This window comes from Lonchura striata, chromosome Z (genome assembly GCF_050655825.1).
Source record: "Lonchura striata isolate lonStrDom1 chromosome Z, ASM5065582v1, whole genome shotgun sequence".
Taxonomy (NCBI): Eukaryota; Metazoa; Chordata; class Aves; order Passeriformes; family Estrildidae; genus Lonchura; species Lonchura striata.
The window spans coordinates 48,674,163-48,696,344 of NC_140740.1; the positions used below are offsets into that span (position 1 = coordinate 48,674,163).

Genomic DNA, 22,182 nt, shown 5'->3' on the forward strand with positions numbered 1-22,182 from the left:
AGGAACCTGGATGCTTTTACTAAACTGAAATTGTTTAGGATCAGATGGAATTTTTATGCCAAAATCTAATTCTATCTTCCAAAAGACAACCTTTGTGTGTCAAGGATCTGTATAAATCATGTCTGAGCTAATCCTGCAGAGCCAAGGTCAGGAAACTTATTGGGATGGTCCTTCCTGTCTATTTATAAATGAAGGACAGAGTGCTCATCTGCCCCAGCACTGGCAGATTGGACTGCAAAGTCTTCTCTGATTTCAGATTTGGGGAGATAGCAGTTCGAAGTTATGATGGAAAAATGACAGATACTAAAATACACTAAGAAAGAATCATTAAAAACACATACAAACATAATAAAGAAAGTTTTGCAGTCAAAACTAATGCCTTTTCTTCCTCTTCAGCTATCTTTGTACTTTTCTTCTTCACTGCAGACCTTAAAAGTACCAAGGTCATCTTTTAAGGGCACTTTCCCTTCAAGGGTAAATGCATTCACAAGCCTTAAGGTTCTTTAAGTGGCAAAGTGTGACATCTGGGATGACTTGGATGAGTATATATGGGACTCCAGTAGAACTGTACATGGGAAGGAAAAGAAAGGAAATGCATTAAGAGAGGCTGAATGGCAAAAATAATCTTAATATTCTTAGTAAATAAGTGCAACATGAACAAAAGGACATGCTGAAGCATGAAGTTGACTGAAGACAATGGGAGAAGAGCAGAAAGCACAGCAAAATCAAAAGACAAATTCTCACTGAATAAAAGACACTTTTAAATTAACTTGTCAAATATGATAAAAAATTGAATGGGTATTTGGGCTGGTATTTTACCTAAGGCACCAAAATGCCAGGAGCAATTCTGACTCATGTGTTGTGAGTCAATTCTTCATCAGATAGCTGCTGGAACAAGAACTTTTTGATGTGAAAATACATTTTTCTGCTGATCTAAACAAATTGAAAACATTTTCATTTGTTTTTCATGAGCAACACAGATGTTGTTTGGCAACTTCCATACAAAACACCACAGATAAAAACCATAACAGTACAGCGGAAATGGATGAAGTCTATTTTCTTTAGCAGAACCAAAGATCTCCAACGTTTTTATATGCTTTTTGCCAGGGAATGAAGGAGATTAAATGAGTTTGAGATTAAATGTAGTTTCATGCATCACACATGGAAACAAAAGAAAAGCTGCTAGAGGTTTCTCTCTCATGCTAGAAAATCAGTAGGCAGGCTATTACACATTATTTTAAATTCATGGAGCAGTTTAAATTTATTTAGTTGTAATGCATATGTACTTTCTTCAGATGTAAAACAGTAGCAGGCTAATACTGCAGTTCACAATGAATGTGTAACCTGCACAGAAACTTCCAATTTTTGATAGCTAGATGGTGTAGTCCTTATACCAATCACTTTGTTTCTACAAGGATTTGGAGAGTTTACATTTATAAATCATGATGTTTGTCCACCCAGAGCAAAACTTGCATGTCATTAGCCACAAATAAAGTTTTGAGTGAAATTGCCTCTAATGCCTGACTTTCTGCTCCCTGGCCCACATACATGTATGTACTCAGTAAGACCGAAGACTATTGCTGCATTACATAGTTGAAGGCCAGCCCTTTCTCCAGCCCTATCACTGGAGACTATTTCATTAGCTATAACTACATCCTCTTGATATCTCACTAAATAATTCATTTGATTTTTCAGCCTCTTTGGCATTTATATATTTGAATACTGTACTAACAGACAATTAATGCCTCCCTTTAGATGTCTCATAGCCAAGTTATGTATATATTTAGTTGCTTTATCTTTTCTCATAAATCCAGTCATTTAATAATTGTTTTGTTGTTATCTGAGTCTGTTCCAGTTTGGCACAATCACTCTTGTAGTAAGTTGCTCAAAACCAGAATTATTTTTAGCAATGGTCTCATCATAACCCTACAGACAGGGTTATACAACCTCTCATCCCCATGGCCTAATGCCCTGCAGCTTATAAATAAGTTTTTCTCACTACCATATTGCACTGGAAAGTCATATTAAATATCTTATATCTGTCTTGTTCAGGATCTTTTTTCCATAGTAACTCTCTTTCTTTCTTCCTACAGGTTTCTCCTTTTGTCCTCATTTGGCAGTAAGTAATTCCCCAGAATTGTATGTTTCTGGTTATAACAGCAGAATGATGGCTTATGATACTAGCAAAAGATATGAGAATTCTGTGCTTACTTTCCAGCTCTGTGGAAAATGAGACAATATAACTCTTTGTGACTAAACGGTGCTGTAAGCTTAAGTGCATTTCACCTCTGCAAAGCAACTACATGTGCTGATACTAAAGCTGTTTAAATGTAATAAAAAAGTCTTGATTTGCTGTTTTGCTTTCAATTTCAGAAAACATTTGAGTAGTATTTTCTGTCTTTTGCAGTATTTACTGCTCCCTATTAATCTGGGATTTCATAAAATCTACTTGCATATACTGGCCAAACAGCTGCCTAAGTTTAGCCAGACTCTAGATATTCGATACACAAAACAAAAGGTATATTGACAAAGAGAAATCCCCAAATGTCTGTATAGTGTCTGAATGTCTGAGCAATTGTTTCACCAAATAAATGCTCTGAGAAGCACAGACTCACCAGCAACTGGTGCTGGTCTTCGTGCAAAGCAGTAAAATTACTCACACTGTTCTGCATCTTGCTTGTACTTGGATCTGGACTTGTTAGCCTTAAAAATAGCACGGTGGGTGAGCTGGATGTTCCCAGCAACAATTGACAAAGCATTTGTGCTGGCTTCTATCAAACTGGAAAACATTCCTGCTATTTATTAAGGTACACTCCTGTCCACATCAATGAGCTGATATGTGCAATGTGTGTGCATCTCTGGCAGAGGAAACTTGGTTATCCAGAATATGGAGAAGGCTGAAGTACTCAACAACCCTTTAACTTCAGTCTCCAGCAAAAACTCCTAGCCAGACTGCCTGAGAAGGCAAAGGCAGGAACTGGGAGAAAGAAGAACTATCTCCTGCAGGAGAAGATCAGGTACAAGAACATCTAAAGAACCTGAAGATGCACAAGTCATGGTGCCTGATGAGATGCATCTGTGGGTCCTGAGGGAACAGATGGATTAAGTGGTTATCCTTTGTATTTCAGAAGTCATGGCAGATCCCTCTGACTGGGAAAGGGGAATCATAAACCCCATTTCTGAAAAAGAAAATAAGGAAGACTTGGGGAACTGCAAGCAGATTAGTGTCACCTCACAGTGAGGCTGTGACTGGAAACACCACAGAGCCCATCCTCCTGGAGACTCTGCTAAGCCACATGGAAAACAGAAAATTGACTGGTGACATACAGCAAGGCTTCACTAACAGCAAACTGATCTTCTACAACAGGGATAAAGTGCTGGTGGACAAGGCAAGAGTAACTGACATCCACTACCTGGAGTTGTGGAAAGCATTTGACACTGGGCGGTCCCCACAACATCCTTGTCTCAGAACATGGATTTGGTGGAAGGATCATTCAGTGGCTAAGGAGCTGGCAGGATCAACTGCTCAATATCCAAATGGAGACTAGTGACAAGTGGTGTCTATCAGGGGAATGTGTTGGGACCAGCACTTTTCAATATATTGGTGACAGGGACAGGGGGCTCGAGGGCATGCTCAGCAAATTCTCTGATGATGCCAAACTGTGTGGTGTGGTCCTCTCTGGAGGGAAGGGAGCCATCCAGAGGGACTGGACAGGCTGTAGAGGTGGGATTGTGAGAACCTCATGGAGTTCAACAAGGCCAAGTGCCAGGTCCTGCACCTGGGCTGGGACAATCCCTGGTACCAGCCCAGGCTGGGCATGAACAGACCCAGAGCAGCCCTGCCCAAAAGGACTTGGGGGTGCTGTGGGTGAGAGGCTGCACATGGCCCGGCCATGGCACTCACAGCCCAGAGAGCCAAACGTGTCCTGGGCTGCATCCAGAGCCCCGTGGGCAGCAGGGGAGGGAGGGGATTCTGCCCCTCTGCTCTGCTCTGCTGAGACCCACCTGGAGAACTGCATCCAGCCCTGGGCTCCCAGCACGGGAGGGACAGGGACCTGCTGGAGTCAGCCCAGAGGAGGGACACAAAGACAGTCATAGAACTGGACCATCTCTCCTATGAAGACAGGCTTGGAGAATTGGGGTTGTTCAGCCTGGAGAAGGGAAAGCTCCCAGGTGACCTTAAGCATCTCTATAGTTCTTTTAGGAAAGGACTACAGGAGAGCTGGAGAGAGACTTTATATATGGGCATGTAGTGATAGAACAAAGGGAAATGATTTCAAAATGAAAGAGGGCAGGTTTAGATCAGATATTCGGAAGAAATTATTTACTGTGGGGTTGGTAAGGAACTGGATTAGGTTGCCCAGAGAAGCTGTCTGACACATCTCTGGAAGTGTCCAAGTCCTGGCTAAGTGGCAATGTGTTGTAGTAGAAGGGGGTTTGAATGAGAAGACCCTTCCAACCAAAAGCATTCTAGGATTCTGTGACCTTATAGGAAAAAAATTAAATCATGTGTAAGTTATACTAAAATCATAGAAAGAAAGATTCTTGATCTCTAGTAAGTCTTTCCTTTTCCCATATTAAATGCTAGGCCATCCCAAAGTGAATTTCAATACTATATGAAATGAAACCTGCAGATACTCATAGATATTCTTAGGAAAACACAGCAGCTTTCTGCACTGAGGAAGGACCATGGGGGGTTTGTGCCCATTATAGCACCAGTTGTCCACCATAGAGAATTTTGCACTGACATCTTCAATAAATAACTCTTACTCTGTAAATGCAGAGGTTTCATCAGCAGCATTTCAAGTACCAGCTGCAATGGTTATGCATATATGAGATGTTTTTCCTTCTGTCAGGCTGGACAGTTCAGCCACAACCATGTTTTGTTTACATCACCCATGTAGCATCAGTTACTGTTTCTGCATTTGGACATAAGTGTTTTCTTTATCTATGTTTATGCTAGTAAAACAATGTCAATGAGTACAATGATTTATGTGCATCTTCATTTTCTACCTCTCCCAGCAAGCAGGCTCTGGGGAACTGTAGGTAAATAAAAGTAAATGTGAGTAAAAAAATTAATTTAAGCCTAGGAGCAAAATGTATAGGCACATGGACAGCTAAGTGTACTTGGGCCCCTAATCTAGTGAACCACTGAATTACTATTTTAACCCTCAAAATGGATCCTGTTGCATAACTTGCATGGTGACTGTTCAAAAATGCTTGACTTAATACACACTTCATGTCCAAAAAAGCCATAAAACAAGTTTCACTAAACTCTTCAGGATGCTGTGATATTTAATTTCTGCTCATGCATGTGTTAAAGGAATGTCCTGAGGTCTTAAATAATGAGATGAGTAATAATCTGCCTTTTTGCTGAAAATCAGGGAGAAAATCTCTATTGTATTCTTAGGAAATTTTTCTTTCATTATCTGTGGGCTTGCACCGAGAATGTAAGATCTTCTGTCAAACCAAGGCTCACTGGCACAATGGCACAGGGTTTTAATTTGCTCAGAAGTTAAGCTGGCAACTGTCAAAGGAAGAGGCTCTTACCTGTCTGAACCAATCCCTGTTTTTGACTTATGGCATGGGCTGTTGCTTCATTTAGAAATACCACAAATTCTGTGTTTTATAACTGACAGCTTAATTACTGTCTAGTGATTAGTGTTTGGCATAATAGACTGTCTCTTGGATCACTTTAGCTGGTAATGCTTTGCATGAACATTTCATAACTTAAGATCATAAAAGGGAAGGCTAAATTAATCCACAGGCATGAATGGACCTGAAAGGTTTTACCTTGGCCACATTTTTACAGCTAGTTATCCATTCCCAGTAACTCTCTCTTATTAGAGCACATACACACACTTTGGAAAACAAAAGTATCACAATTGCCACTAAAACTGAATGTCTGTGCTTAAAGTGCACATAATAAGTTTTAGGCAAAAGCCTCCCCCTCCCCACTTAGCCTTAAAAACGCTTTTTTTTTTTTTTCTTATTGTGTAACTCAGTGTCACAGGCTTTGGCTGGGGTGGGTTTTCTTTGTATCAGTGACAGGAGCCCTGCCAGTGTCACTGTAGAGAGTTCAGAGCTGAAAGAAAAAACAAGGGGGGCCCAGTAAAGACAAGAGAACCACAAATCCTCTGGGATCATCAAGGTTAGATAATAAGTTCTGTGCTGCTTTTTCATGGGATGACTGGTTTTGTCACCAAGAGCAATGATTTGTTGTCAGCTCTTCAGGATAGTGGTGCTCTGGAGAAAGTCATGTCAAGAATCACTGTGAAGCTGATATTCTCAACCTCAACACTTGTCCATAAAATATTTTATCTCTAGGCTCTCCCAGCAAACTCAACAAGCTACATTTTCTATCAGCCCAGAAGCACAAAATTGAAGAGCAAAAGGGACAGATTGACTGCTCAGAGATGCTGATGAAGACCTCATGAAATTATGTCTGAAGTGACAACTGTTCTGCATTTCAGAAGTGAAAGCATGAAATGTGTCAGAAATATTTTCTCCTATCTTCAGAATGCTGTGCTGATTAAAGTCTCCAGAAGCTGGAACACTAGTCTGATGTCTGTCCCTTTGCAACACCACTATAATACCAACAAACTGAAGGAGAAACCATTGGCCCAGGAGAATTCATTACCTTTCTGAATTAATTAATATCACAATATTAATTAGACTGGACACACTTATTTTATGGATAGGAAGAGCTCTTTGCAGCTGTGCAACCATTACCCATACCATCCATGCAGTTTGGACAGTATTTACCCAATTAGGCACCACAATTCCAGGGTAGCCTGATCAGGACAGCTGACCCCACTAGATGGACAACAACAGACTTTGAGTTAAGCCATTAGCCCTTAGCCATTTGTATGAGGCTGATGTGTGTGCAAAATAATTTATTTTTCAAACTTGCATTGCTGAACTTTCAGAAAAAAAAATTGACCAGTTCCTAAGTCTTCTGTTCCCTGTGAACATTTTGACATAAGAATTCCAGTTAAAGGAAACTATCCTGAATTTCTGCAAAATCAGGAAGGAATACATGAGCCTTTTTGATGCAGGAATTGGTCACCTTTTCACACAGCTCCAAGGACCTGCCAGCCTCAGCATCCAAAGCAGACAAGACAACTGAACAAGTAAACAGATTTCTACTGCTCTGTTGTGAATTTGCCTTTCTCAAATATTGTAAAATAGAAGCAGCAACAAACAACTATGAGAATCTGAACCTTTACCCTAGTTTTTTTGTAGGCTGGACCATTCTGAGACCTGTCACTAGGGAGTGTTTATTTGTGGTGTAAAAGTGTCCCAGGCTGTCAACACATCAAAAAGCAAAAAAAAAAAAAAGCAATAAAAGTTGGGCAATTTTTGTTTGTTTTGTTCACCCTGTTTCACAAAGAGGGAACTAACTGACCAATGAAATTATGTAAATCTATTATGTGAATCACTACATAAATATAAAATCCAGGTTCAGTTTGTAGATTGACTTGTAGGGAATTACAACATTATTGGATTGTGATAAGATTATTTGGACAACTTTCCTCTCTTTTAGAGAATGCAAATAAATAATAGAGGGGTTGTGGATTCTAGCACAAATGATTAATGATGGCACAAGTGTGATCTCTTGTCTTCCCAGGTTTTCCTTCAAGTTTGGGAACAACAATACTCAGTGCAAAATATTCCTGTCCTGTATTTCTTGTAATCTACAATTGGGCCACCCAAGGCTGCCTGGGCTGCACAGCACTGAATTGGGATTCACTGGGATTCAAAACTAGAGTGGGCCTGTGTAAGTAGAGAAGTTTTTAGATGCTGACTGTACAAGGAACACATCACTCTATCCTTACCTATCAGAGTTAGGGAAAGAGTCATAAGAAGTACCCTGAGGTCTGGCCACAGTAGTGAAACCATGCACTGTTCCTCTTTTCAGGCTAAATTTCCTTCCTGGTTCCCAACACAAGATTCAGATGACCAAACAGAAAACTAAAAAGAGAGATCTATAGAGAATACTCTAGAAATTGTTCAGCAAAGCCCTTGTTAACCCTTTGAAAAATAATGGCTACATTCAAAATGAATGAGAATCTTTTTCTGATGGGTCACACAGACTGGTACCTTGGCAATTTTGGTACACAAGCCACAGTGCAACTGATGGTAAATAATACAGAACCCAGTCACACCTCTCTACTACAACCCCAATGTTTGAAATCCCACTTGAACATGTTTCTAGGACATAGAAAAGATGTGTCAATGGCTTTCAAATTAACCAGCTGATACAAACATTAAATAAGACTCTTGTGCCCTATGGGAGACTACTTAATCTAAGCACTTGAGAGCTGCTGAGAAGTAGCCACTGCCTCTTTCTTAAAAAGCTGGATATTCATCACTCCCTCTGTATGTCTACGTACCATAATGATGGGAAAATTATATATAGCCTATATACAGCAGGAAAATAAGGTCATTAAGAGCATTAGGGCAGGCAAATAAGGCCATTAAGGGCAGTCATCTTCTTCATGCCTCAGGATTAAAGTATGGAAAGGGAAAGGCTCTGAATTTCAAGCTGCATTAGGCAAAGAGTACTGCACACAGCCATGTATGAGACTGTGAAGAACTATCTGCCTCTTCTAGAGCAAAAAACCAAACTCTGCTGTAGCACAGAGATTGCTAATACCACTAAATACCAGGTTTACTGGCAACTTGTTAAAACATCAAGAATTAAAGGAATGTTCTATGATAGGTTCTGAGTTTGGTAACACCAGTGTGAATTACATGAAAGCATAACTCCGTGCTTCTAGCAGATCTGCATATCTGTACATTTGAAATAGCTATCATTTATATTGGTTTCTTAACATTACAGCTTTTGATCACAAAAATGACTCAGCCACACTGACTTGAGGAAACTTCTACTCTCTCCGTAGCTGTTATGTAGGTAAATATTGTGGTTCAAGCGCTAAAATGCACACAGTTGAAAAATAATTATCCACAATGTTAGCCAAGAAAAACTTGGCAAGCACTCTAATGCCATAGGGCTGGAAATAGAGCTGCCATAAAGCAATTTTATTTTCTTAAATAAGTAGGATTAGATAAAATATGTCAGTAAAAGAGCATTTTCAATGAGAATTAGGTAAAATTGTCTCTTTTTTTTTTTTTTGTTCCTAAAAGAATGAACTTTTTAAAAATTGTGAACAGAATTAAACAATCATGCATTTCTTTTGTTTCTTCTGACTTTTCTCTCAAGGAATCATATTTTAAGTAGTAATAACTAAGAACACCTAGAAGAAATAAAAAAAAAAAAAAGGAAAATTAATTCTGTATATGCTGAATCAAGAATTGTACCATAACCATTATTTTCTAGTTCAATTTCAATATGAGCAAACTCAGATATAAAGTGTGTATAAATATTTATTATGATTATTTAAAAATAAGATACACATTTGATCACTTGGATAGTAATATTAAATACTCACTATACTGTCCTCATTAAAAATTTTTCCTGGGTTCAAAAACTTTTTGAATTAGAATAGTTTCATAATTTTGGAATAATTTTCAATGGATGCATTTCTGGAAATAACAATCTTTGAACAACAAACTGTGAAATCGAAAATAAAACTATAAAATTCAGCTAGTGATTTGATCACTGCAATTCTCTCTCTTTCATTCTAATAACTAAAATTCAAACATTTTACTCTAAGTATTAAATGACCACTTGTTTTGAAATAACACAGCAATTTATTAAGATGCAAAGAGTAAAGATGAGGACCTTTCACATGAAAAACATTCATTATTTGCCTTTCTGTATTGATAGCAGTGTTGGAAGTGATTCAGAGATTTCCCAATGTCACACAGAAAAATTTTATATTGAATTTTCTTAACTGTACCTTAATGAAGGGATTTGTTCCTTGTACACTGTAAAACAAATAAGATTAATTCCTAGGCAAACTTAGCTAAATAAATATGTTTATGGAAGAAAGGGGTTACTTTATCACTATCAAAAGCAAAGTGTCTCCAGTTTGTTATCAGTGAACAGTGAATGTTTGCTTTAAGATGAACTTAATATCAGGAACCTTACAAATGAGGAAATAAAAACCAGACACTGATAAAAATGTGCTGAAAGTGTTCCTTTTGTCAAACACAACGAAGGTGTACTGTGTCTCAAGCTCTTCTTCAGTCTGGGGCTGGACAGGATTACTCCATTGATAGTTTGTTCTATTTTAACTTCCGGGGACCCACTGGAGGCCTGGGAGGGCTCAAGAATTCTGGTGACAGATGCTGGAGGTCTGTTATCTTTAAATGAAAAGGTTTTGGGGCATTCCAACATGAATTTCTGTCTTTTGGTTAAGCTCAGAGGAGATCCATCTGGTGTTCTGGCAGCACAAATCTGCTATTATTGCGTCCTCCATGTACTGCAACACTGGCTTAGATAGTGCACCTGTAGGATTGAGGGAATTTTCCCCATTCCACCCCACCCCACCCCACTCATTTGCTTTCAAGCCTGACCTATCTTGTTCTGTTGGGATTGCCAATAAAAGGCTTAAGTCATGGTACTGGTATTTTTTATCTTTGTGCAACTGAGAATAAAACTGAAGCTACTAATTAGTTCTATATGCAGACTGGAACAGTCACTGAATTTTGACAGGCTTTGTGCCTTCCAGTTCAACTCAGTGGTCTAAAGCCAAACAGTTATGTTTCTCAATACTAATTCTATCATACCAGGAAAAGTATTTTTCTCCAGCTGTTTTACTGAGAAATTATAAAACAGAATGGAAAAGCAAGAAAATACGGGGATTTTTTTTCCCCTTTCAATTTAAAATGAGTGCTTTGAAAGAGTTAAACCAAAATCTGGCATCAGAATTTTTTAACCAGTTTCTCAGTTCTGTATGCTTGTTCTGGAAATTTCATGGATTTCTAATGACCAGCAGCTGCCTAGGCTGAATGGATCAAAAATACATGACTGGGTCCTGAGCTCCTTTCCTTGGTGCTTTTGCAGGTTACACACTCAGACCATTCCCCTCACACTCTCCCTACATCCTAATGTTCTCCTCTATTTTAATGCAGCTGGAATGTCATCTCCTGGACCTTCTTCTAAGAAGTTCCAATAAACAAACAAACAAACGAAAAATTAAACTCTCAAGGACTTTTTTCAGTTTTGTGCTTGATTTAGGGTAATAATACAAAACTTCAGAATTAAATTAAATTTCATTAAAATAAAACCATAAGAAAAACTCCCATTACTCAAATCCTTTCTCATGAGATGTATTGTATTGCCCTAAGTTTGATAGTATAAAGCAAAACAGATCAATAAATAGAAGTTACCTGTCACTGACCCAAGTGACCAGAGAGAATAAACTCTCTCCCCACAGATACTGAAGAGAAGCAGACTCAGGAAAGGCCAAAGTAAGGGAAAAAACTCACCTGAGATGCAAGTTGCTGACAGATGTCAGCAGGGCATGCAGGGATGTGCAGGGATGTTGCTCCTAACTTCTGACTGCCTTCTCTCCAAAGTCTATGGATTGACCACACTGATGTGGTTCTTTCTCATGAGCAATGGGGCTCTTTAAGGGCCTTCTCACTAACATGGTTTCACATTCACTGTACATCTTGAACTCCCAGGAACCTTTTTAAAATCATAATCAGAATGACAGGAAATACAGACTATTTTTAAATGGTTAACTTCTCTGAATCCTATTTCATGGTGGAGAAATGTTGCTCCCTTGCTCTGGTGCCTATCAGATGACATGACCCTACACCAACATCTGTCATTTGATGCAGCCAGGAAGAACAGGGTCATTCAGAGGGTTGCTTTCCTGGGGCAGAGCCTCCAGATTTGAAAATAAACATCTCAGCTTTTTTGAAAGTGACTTGAATGCACTTTGGCATTTGTCTAGTAACAGGAGATAATTGCACCAGGGTGGGATGGTCTCAGAGGGCCCTTCTGGAGTTCCTGTTGGGATCAGTTGCTGCCTCTTGATCTTCTCAGTGATCTACCATTCTGTGAAATATCAGGCAGCACAACAGATGCAAACAATCTACATTCACCGAAGAACTCAGTTGGAATAATATTTTCTTTTTGAAATTTGTTCTATCCATAAATCTTTTATACAGAATCTTTAAAGAAGAAAAAGAACAACCAACAACTAAGTAAAGCTAATATGACATCTTAATCACCTTTTATTTTATTTCAAATTATACATCCTACTGCTACAATACAAAAGTAAGCAAACTTACAAAACCACACAAAGCTAAGTCTATAGTTTCTGTATAAACTTACATTTTTTCATCATCAAATATGGTATAGAGACTTCAAACAAAACTCTATCATCTGTATTTGTCATGCTGTTTGTCCGAGCAGCAGTCTTATCATATTACCATTTTTTTAAAAGGTAGGTTGCTGGTCTATCACTCAACTCCTATCCTGTAAGCAGCTTTTTGTCTGGATTTAGGTCTTTAATCTCTCAAACTATATGGATTTCCAGGAATTTAAACACTCACTGGTCTAAGTCTTACTGGATTTCAGGACTTTCCTGTCATTCCAATACATTAAGGAAGTGTTTCTAGGGAAAGTGCTGTGTTTGTGTTGTACTGTACTACCTCTTGAAGATTTCCCTATCCTCTCTTACTATGATTATGTGGTTATGACCAGATCATCACCTAACCTCCACTTTGTTCTTAATTTCCTCTGTTTGGAAATTTGCTCCATATGAGAGTGAGAAAAGAGAAAAGGTCTGAATTCACTTCAATGTCTGGTTATTCCTGGGTCAGGTTAAAAAGGCATATGTGCTATGTTTAGTTCTTTTCCTTTCATGGGATCCTAACAAGACTCCTTGATGCCAATACTGTGAGGAAATCTTGTCTCCCCCCTGATTTTGCTGATATGCTTTAAAAATAAGAAACAGAACAAAAGAATATATACTGTTAAGTAGGTGTCAGTAATGCTCTACTGACAGTGTGATCTTTATTAACATCTTGCAGCCTGGTTTAACGTAACAAGCGTGCAATGAGAGGTAGAGGTGTTCACAACTTTGGTAGATGGGTTGGCACTGCTCTTTTGGAACCTGCAGGGGTGTAATGAGGTGACATATCCAAAGGTTTTATACTTAGGTTGGTTTCCATATGGATTTAAAACGTATTCAAACATCTTGAATAAATTGAGAGAGCAGCCTTCCTTAAGACATTTGGCACTTCATATGCAATTAGAAACCAAAAGTGGAGAAGACTTATTGAAAAGGTTTTAAACTTCAAAAAATAGTGCACTTTGGAGGTAGTTGTAGGAATGGGGAACGTTCAAGGATTATAGTAAATATAAAAACATTTTTGCATTTGCCCTCTGGTTCAAACCTCTGAACACCAACCTTTGCACCATTTTAGCCAGCTTTGTTATCTTATTTCATGCAGAACACTCAGAAGAGTTTGAAAACCAAGTTTTATTAATCTTGTCCTTTTTTAATGTCAACATTAGGTTCAGATGAATCAAAAGGTACTTATCTGCCAAGAAATGAGTCCAGAGTTCTGGATTTCTTCTTCAGCAGCAGATAATTTTGCTCACACTTCAAGCATATTTTCTATTTTAAATATTAGTTTTTCATACAGTAGAAATTCAGAGACATGTTGCTAGGTTCTGACAATATAAGCAAGGGTGTTGATTTGCAGACATTTGATTTTAAAATCCAAGTATTCTGAACTTGCTCCTGGATTTCTCACTGTCAAAACCCAGATAAATGTACTCGACACCCTGTCTTTAGGGAAGTGGGGATGTGGATTCAAACTGTGCATCTCAAGCCTGTTCCTGGAGTTAAATGGAATGTGCAAGTCTATCCATATTGGACTAAACCTGATCTCACACTGTGGCAGGTCAGAGGTAACTGTACTGCAGTCAGTGGAACAGACCCCAGCCTTGTAACTTCTGTGCCATTGAATTTCACTTACTTCAACAAAGTTGATTTTGACATGCACTGATTGAAAGAACCTCAAATTAAAGATCTCGTGTTAAAGTAATTGTTTTTCTTTTGACTTTAGTAAAAATCCAAATACAGCAATACAGAAATAAGATGAGATTTTCTTTTTCTCCTTAAAATACTGGTTAAATTTATTTAAAATAAGGACATAAAAAGTTGCATATTGTCTTTATAAAGAAATGCATGCTGCTAGTTAAGAGAGAGGAGAAATATTTTGCAACATTAAATCATTTTTTACAGTTCAATCTTCTGGATGATTTCCATAGGTCATATTTACATTCACTTCCTATTTAATGCAATACAGATTTTTTACATACATCAACCTTCAAAGAAAATAACATATGGAGTAACATATGTAGTTATTTCTTAAAATGAAATTCTATGCTTTTGTTTTACAAAAGAATTTTAATGGGGAGAGTGCAAGACCTGAAACATTACTGTATTTCATTAAAGCTACTTTTTTTTGTATTTCCACTGCCCAGTTCAAGCTGTGACAAGGACCGAGAAAATGTAAAGACACCATGTGTTCCATCCAATTCTAAGATTTATCAATTCAGTAATCACAATGAATGAACATGAAGATGCAGAATGGTTCACTGAATCCAACCACTAACCTAGCACTGCCAAGCCCATCCCTAAACCATGTCCTGATTGCCACATGCACATGTCTTTTAAAAACCTCCAGGGATGGTGGCTCCACCACTTCCATGGGCAGCCTGTTCCAATATCTGACCACCCTTTCAGTGAAGAAATTTTTCCAAATATCCAACTTAAACCTCTCCAGGCACAGTCTGAGGCTGTTGCTCTTGTCCTGTCACTTGTTGCTTGAGAGAAGAGACTGACCTTCACCTGGCTACACCCTCCTGTCAGGTCATTGTAGAAAGTGATAAGGTCCCCTCTGAGCTCCTTTTCCCCAGGTTAAAGACCCCCCAGCTCCCTCAGTCACTCCTCATCACACTTGTGCTCCAGACCCTTCCCCAGCTCCATTGCCCTTCCCTGCACACACTCCAATACCTCAATGCTTTTCTCATAGTAAAGGGCTCAAAACTGGACACAGGATGCAGCCTTACCAGAGCTAAATAGATTTGTGATTGAAAACTTGTTATTCAAGCTTGAATATCCTGAAATGCTCTTTAATGCGCTCTGGGCTGGCCTTAAAAATGCAAGACACATAAATTCCAGTCAAAATTCTTCCTGATCATTAATTGCTACTTCTGTAATCCAGAAGCTACAAATGCTGGGTTTCTGAGCAGTCACCTTGATGGCTAAAATGTGCAACAGAGTATTTTTCTGTTGAGGAAAGGTTTATTTCAGGGATTGTAGGAAGTGACAAGATAACAAATCTTTCAGCCTCTAAAAAGAAATGTGGAGCCATATTCCACACTAGTTAGACCATGAAATTCTACTGGATTGTATAAATCAAGATTAGTCTATAGACTTCTTTCTACTTTATATTTAGGCACCTTGAGGTGATGGAACTATTGTGGACCCACATTATTAGAAATTTAAACATGCAAGGAATGAAATATAGCTGTGTTTGTAAAAAGGAATGTTACAAACAAATCAGCTCTGTACGTCTACCACCACATTCTGCTGGAAATAAGTGCATCTCCAATCGAAACACCTGAGTGGCACCCAGCAGGGCAGAAAAAAAGAGAGTCCTCTATTACTGCTGGTCTAAGGAAACCCTGCATCATAACCCAGGTTATGATGGAGGCTGTCTAGAGATACACCAGTAGCCTTTCAAGATGGTTCACTACCAAGAAACTTGGCAGAATAACAGTCAAATTTCTGTGTTTTTCTGTGAGTTTGGGGAGTGGAGCGAAAGTGAGGTTTTTTTGTTCAGCGCCCTGTCTCTATTCATATTAGTCACTGCATCATCAAAAAGTGTTCCTTTATTTGCTGCTGAGTATTTAGGCAAGAAGGCTGATTTTCACAAATGAGAGAGTTAGGAAAGATCCCCACCAGTGCCCTGTTTCTACACTGGAATGGCACTTATCTGCAACCAAAATATGCTAAAATGCTTAACACTGACAATAACTAATCATGAAAGAAGACTGTGATTCCATCAGACTTTGGGGAGAGATATCTTCCAGTGTTTGCTGTTGGATTGGCCATCCTGGACAAGGGTCAGTCTAGAGGGAACACAGAAGAGCTTCAAACACATTGCTGTACTTCATGTAGCAAAGCAAACAGATTTGCACTTCACTTACTCTCCCTTAAAAAAGAAAATGTTTTTGTGTCCTATTTGACTAGTATTGAATAAAAGACCAATGCTGAGTAAAAGTAAAAGACCAGTTGATAGGTCACCACTACTGCTGGCACATGTAACTTGTGGCTCAGAGGGAAGCTTTGTGCCTCTGGCCCCCACAGCCCTTGGGGCCAGGACAGACAACTATACTGATCCAGGGGAAGGATAGCTGGTGTATGAAAACAGGCAAACTGTGTAGCCTGGGCACCACACCGGCTTCACACCTTGCAAGGATTGACAAGAACCAAACTGGTTGATAAGTCTGGATTTGTACTGTGTTAAGCTGTGCTGAATGGGTTTTTTGTCTCATGTTCCAAATATACTGTAATTTCCTAAGGCTCCTTTTTGTTGTGTGGTGTAAGTGCAGCCTAGGTAGAATGCTAGTCTTGCATGGTTGTGGAATTCAGGAGAACATTTCTCCTCCAAGAGGGATTCCCACATCCTTAATTTTTAGGTCTTTTTTCAAGAAAAAATCTTCCAGCTCATTGACTTGATTGTGATTTTGCATCAAAATGCTGTTTTGAGCTTAGAGTAAGTCACTGACTGTAAACCAGTCCAAGCTGACTTGAAACTTTTGGAAGTACAGCTCCTGATACGAGTAAACTTGGCCTCAGCTAAAAGTTTGCAGTGAAATCCAAGGAAATTTGCTACCAAATGTTTCATGTGAGGCTTAAGATTCCATACCCTCTTCCTTAACAACCAACTAATCACTATTTATTTTTTCGCATGGTTGTACCAGTGAAGACGTACTAAAGCACGAACACAAACTTTATTTATCTGGACACTGCTATCTGCTACCAATGTCAGTAACACTGCAGATTATGAGTGCTTACTTGGCACTGCCTGCTACTGTTGATAGGATGTGGTCTTTGCTCCAGTCCCTGTATTCTGCATTCAAGCAGCTAATCAGTCTGACCATTTGCTGAGTGACTTGACAACTGCAAGAACCAGATGTTAAGTTCTAGAATTTATTTTTCCAGTAGGGTCACTTAGGTCTCCTGATTTTTTTTCCTAGCTAGCTCTTCTTAAGTCTTTTATCTGCCTCCTTGGCTGATTTCCAGCAAAACAATACAGCATTTATAAGTCTCAGTTTCCGCATAATCATCAGCTCCAACTGCAATTCCAAGAAGTCCCCTGTGTAATAATGTGAAGGTTTTGTTTTCCTTGAGAAAGCTGTGAATGAGGTACAGATTTTGTTATGTCAGATACAATACTCGTATCTTGTTTATAACTGTTCAAAAGAACATATTGTGACGCTTCATTCACAGAATTGACATTTCAAATTTATCAGAACAGGATTTATACTCTGATGTTGGTACAGCTACAAAAGTTATCTCTGATGGGTGGAGAAACAAGTTTGTCTTGGGTGGAGTGAATCCATCTGTGTCTCCATAGGGAGCAAAAAAAGGACAAGAAAACCTGGGATAGCCTTTGCAATCATCCTGATAACAAACAGTTACCCTGAAAACACTAGGGAAAAATAAATTAAACACTACATGTTTTCCTGGTATGCATTCTTATCCTTTGCTTACTTGCACTCAGAGATTTAATATTAAATCAAACAAATGTGCAATGAATATATATATACATACACATACACACACGCACGCGTGCAGATATATATATAGATACACACTCTAAATATATGTATATAAACATTTTTAAGAGAGTGTAGTTTTCAATTCCATATATTTTGGTTTTGCATGAAGGAAAGCATGAAAAATGAATATTGCCTGACATTAGTGAGTCAACACTCACTAATCAGTATCTAACAGAATCGTACTTGCACCTATAAATTACTGCTTCCTCTTTAGCAGATGTATTTCTCTCAAGATTTGGATTACAATTCTCTCTCTTTCACAGTTCTGCTATGAAGGAGTACCTAGCTCTAACAATCACCTAAATTACTCTAATTACTTTTCAACCCTTCTTATTTGCAGAATGCCAGCAGACAGGGTGTACTATAGAAGAACATTGTTAACACCTCACCTCTTTCAAAACTCTTTCCCTGGTTACTATCAGAGATGAACTACTGGATAGAGGGTGCTTTGATCTGAATCACTCCTGTGGTACTCATGTTAAACTTTTATGCTTTGGAATCCTACTCTGTTAACATTACCAACCTCCATTTGCACTCCTGTGTTGACAAACCTGGTTTAACAAAACAAACCCAAATCATCCACTTGTGACAATATCCAAAATTAATAGTTGTGCCATCCTCAAGCATGTCATGGTTGTATAAAGCTCAGAAGACACTGTAGTTACTACTCCAAAGAAATTAAACCCAAGGAGTTAAACCCTTCTCCTTTTGGTCATAACAATTGAGGACTTGGTGCCACTTCACTTGAGTAATCACAGGACCACAGAATCACAGACTCGGATTTATACAGAGGTGCTGGTAGTGAAATGCAGTACTATTTTCTCTAAAATACCCTTTCAGAGGCCAGGGTGCATCTCTTCCATTATTAGAATAAGCTAACCCCTTTTGCTGGCACAAATTCATGACCATCATGGTTTTTCACGCCTTTTCTTATTTTTCCACATTCATGGCTACTGTAAATGTGCTGATTGAGCAGTGTTAGGCACACCTAATTAATGTCCTTGAAGAGGATGCCCTTTCTCTATGGATGAAAAGATTAAAAGAATTTGAAGGGAAGAAAGCAAATAACAGTAATGAAATATTTGAGTAATGGGTAAAAAATTCAAAATGACAATCTCAGCCACCTGAATGACTAATTGACTAATAGCATCTCTTCATGCAAGGAGGTGCTGTGAAAAAAAACCAAACAAACCACAATAAAAATTCTGAATGTTTCTGGCACAGTTCTGGTAATGTTCAGTCACTTGTCTAGTATTCAAGAGAATTCAAAAACTACTGTTTGTCTCACTCTTGCCAGCTGTGACTGTCAAAGGGGCCCCCAATGCCAACAACCAGATGATGAGGTTTTCAAAACTCAGTTTGAATTCTCCCCAGCAGATTACTTCCCACTGTTGTGTTTGGGCAGGATGGCTTTCAGGGAATTGATTCCTTAAGCTTCAGACAACTTTCATCTCTTTGTTTTCCTCTGTTTATTCCCTCTAGATAAAGAACCAGTTGTGACATTTAAAACACTTGGGTTTAAGATCCCACCATTCCACATAACATATGTATAAAAGTAACATGACTTTTCTTACTGTGTATATCTTGAACATTTCTTCTTTCAGTGATGCCAGATCTTTTTATCCTTAGTGCTGCAACAGAAAGTGGTTTTACCTGCATCCTCTTCTGACATGCAAGTGTTAAAGCAGCTCTATGATCCTCCGTGCTGTTTGGTAGTACACAGGGTATGTTGGTGGGCCACTAAAAGGCAGTGCTCCCCTGATGCCTATCCTTTTCAAACATGCTGTGTCTTTCCCTTATGAGAAAAGGAATTTGGACATGCCTTTGTAAGTAAATTTTCAACAGTGAGTGAAAACAAACATCTATCCTCAATTCTGAACATCTGACAGAACATTCAGACAGATCCCCATTTCCTAAGGGTTGGCCATGGGAGCTCTGGTGACAGTGAGCTGACTGAAGGTTCTTCCAGTCTCTCATCTCTTCCAGACCCTCTTAAATTAACACCTTATGTGAAACTGAAAATGCCTAGCTCCTCCTGCATTTAATTTCAGGAGCATGCATATGTGCCCTATTTTGTCGAGGTTTTCTCCAAGCTTGGTGAAGGTCCTGTAGCAGAGGTGTGGACTGTACTGACAGGTTTCTGTCATGGCAGATTTAATGGTCCTAGGAAACACTATACTGGAAGCTAAAATAAACAGTGTACTGGAAGCTAAAATTTGCTTGTGTGGCTCTGGTTTCATCTCTGCTTGGGTCTTTGCTGGCATATTTTTCTGTTTCCAGTTGATAAGGCATTCCAAACTGAGGCATTCAAACATCAGGTTGAATTTTCCCCAGCAGATCATTTGACTTTGCAGTCAGCTGAATACGCCAGCAAAACTTCGAAGTTTAGATGATACATTAAGTTTACAATAGATTGGTTTTTTAAATGAATATCAAAAATATAATGCCATCAATGATTCTTTAAAAACTCTTGATTTTTTAAATTTATCCACAAGGTCAAATCCAATGCAACTTTCACTCAAACTAAAGAAACCATCAGGAACCTTATTTCTTTGATTTTGTTGTTTTAAAATCATCCCTTAAAGACTAAAAGGCTTTCCATATACTTGTTGTAGCTAGTAGTAAAATACTGTGGAAAAAATTGTAGTATACCAGATAACTTGATGTTGGTGGCTATGTCATATATCCACTTTTGGTTAATAAAACAACCTATTTAGCAATTAAATAATTTAACAAAAGTTTTAAGGCAAATCCAGGCCCACACAGAGTCATGACTTCAGGGGCAAAGGTCCTAACTTCACTGAGAATTTTGTCAGGAAGGCCTTTGGATTTACACTTTGTACCCTCAAGATGCTCAGTCACATTGAACAAAGGTATGCTTAATACAGAGTTACTCTATTTTCAATTGTATATGAATTAATGTATTAGGTTTCTTAGTTCTTCAGTTGATTTGAATTGCAAATGAACTGATTAAGAATAAAAAGATTAAAATAGGAAAGTAAAGGAAAGGAATGAAAGGGGAAGGGGAAGGGGAAGGGAAGGGGAAGGGGAAGGGGAAGGGGAAGGGGAAGGGGAAGGGGAAGGGGAAGGGGAAGGGGAAGGATTAAGCTATATGATGCCTAGGCCAGCTAGGAAATCAGTAAATTTTGTTTTATATAAATAGAAGTGAAGACTTTATCTATCTGTTTATTAGGGTAAATACTGTGAGCAAACAATAATTACAAGCATGAGGGGGGTGGGCAATATTCTTCTGATTTAGACAAATCTAATCCCTCTGATTACTAATTATTAATTACTAATTACTGCTCATTCCATAAGGACAATTATGTGCTCACTAGCACAACAACATAAGAGTTATCCCTTAGCACAGATTTACTGACTCTCAACAATTTTAAAGCATGAGGAATACTGGTTTTGATTTTTATGACACATTATCAGTTCAACACAGACTGCCTGAAGGATTGCTATATGCAACAGCATAGCCTGATTTTTCAGTTTTTCTTCCAGGTTGCTGTGAATTTGAAGGAATATCAAGATGAAGAGTTTCACCTCATGTGACTGAGACACTTCCAGAGCCATGAGGTTAGATTCAGAGTCAAGCCTGTTCAGCACATGCATTTTAAAAATTACATTTTTTGATGGGTAGTGGACATTATGAGAGCTGGCAGAAAGGTAGAGATAGACTTAGGAACAGCAATATCTGTGAAGAACTTTTGGCAATGAGCCCATACCCAGAGCCAGGCACTGGGGGATGCCCCAGAAGGGATGATTACATGGAAAAGCTGAGAAGCCATGCAAAGGAAAGCATGGCATGGATATCCATGAAAAAGACTGGAGCATCCTATCCTGTTATCTCAGGTAGGCTATCTTCCCAAACATAGCAACTCTGAGCATTCTAGTGAGCAAGGTACACATCAGGCAGTAATCCAGGTTTCCTTGGGAGATGGTGGAGAGAAAAGGGCAGTTTACTGGTGTCCATGTAAGCTGACACCAGCTCTCCTGAGTGCCAGTTTCTGTGTGTTGGATAAGAAGGGAACACAGCCAACCAGCTCAGATCACAGAGCTTTCACTGGTGAAACTTTACTTCACATCTAATAAAGCTGGGCTGGTGTTTCAAAGGGACAGCAAATGCTGTTCCGGGTATGTTGTGATCATAAGCATGGGAAGCAGTAGCAGTGCCCAGTGTCTGCCCCGTATGCAAGGGAACAAATGTAGAACAGTCCAGACTTTGAGGGAATTAGAGAAATTAAATGGCTTTTCTGAAGGAATAATTACATTTAATGCTTCCCAAATGTCTAGAGATGCATTAAATTTTCTAGAAAGAGGAAATAAAAAACACTGTCACTAAAAAATTTACAAGCACTCCATGTTTCTGTCTTCTCTGACATGTT

General features: G+C 38.7%; 1 long non-coding RNA gene across 2 annotated transcripts in view; it reads right to left on the reverse strand.

Moving 5' to 3' along the window:
* The window catches only part of LOC146763809 (uncharacterized), a 76,368-nt gene that overhangs the window by 46,931 nt on the left and 7,255 nt on the right, over positions 1-22,182 (reverse strand). Inside the window, exon 3 of one of the 2 annotated variants that reach the window (XR_014951707.1) lies at positions 11,401-19,586. The exons of the other annotated variant lie outside the window; for it this stretch is intronic. This is a non-coding gene — a long non-coding RNA (uncharacterized LOC146763809). The remainder of the gene's footprint in view (positions 1-11,400; positions 19,587-22,182) is intronic. 2 annotated transcript variants of the gene reach the window in all.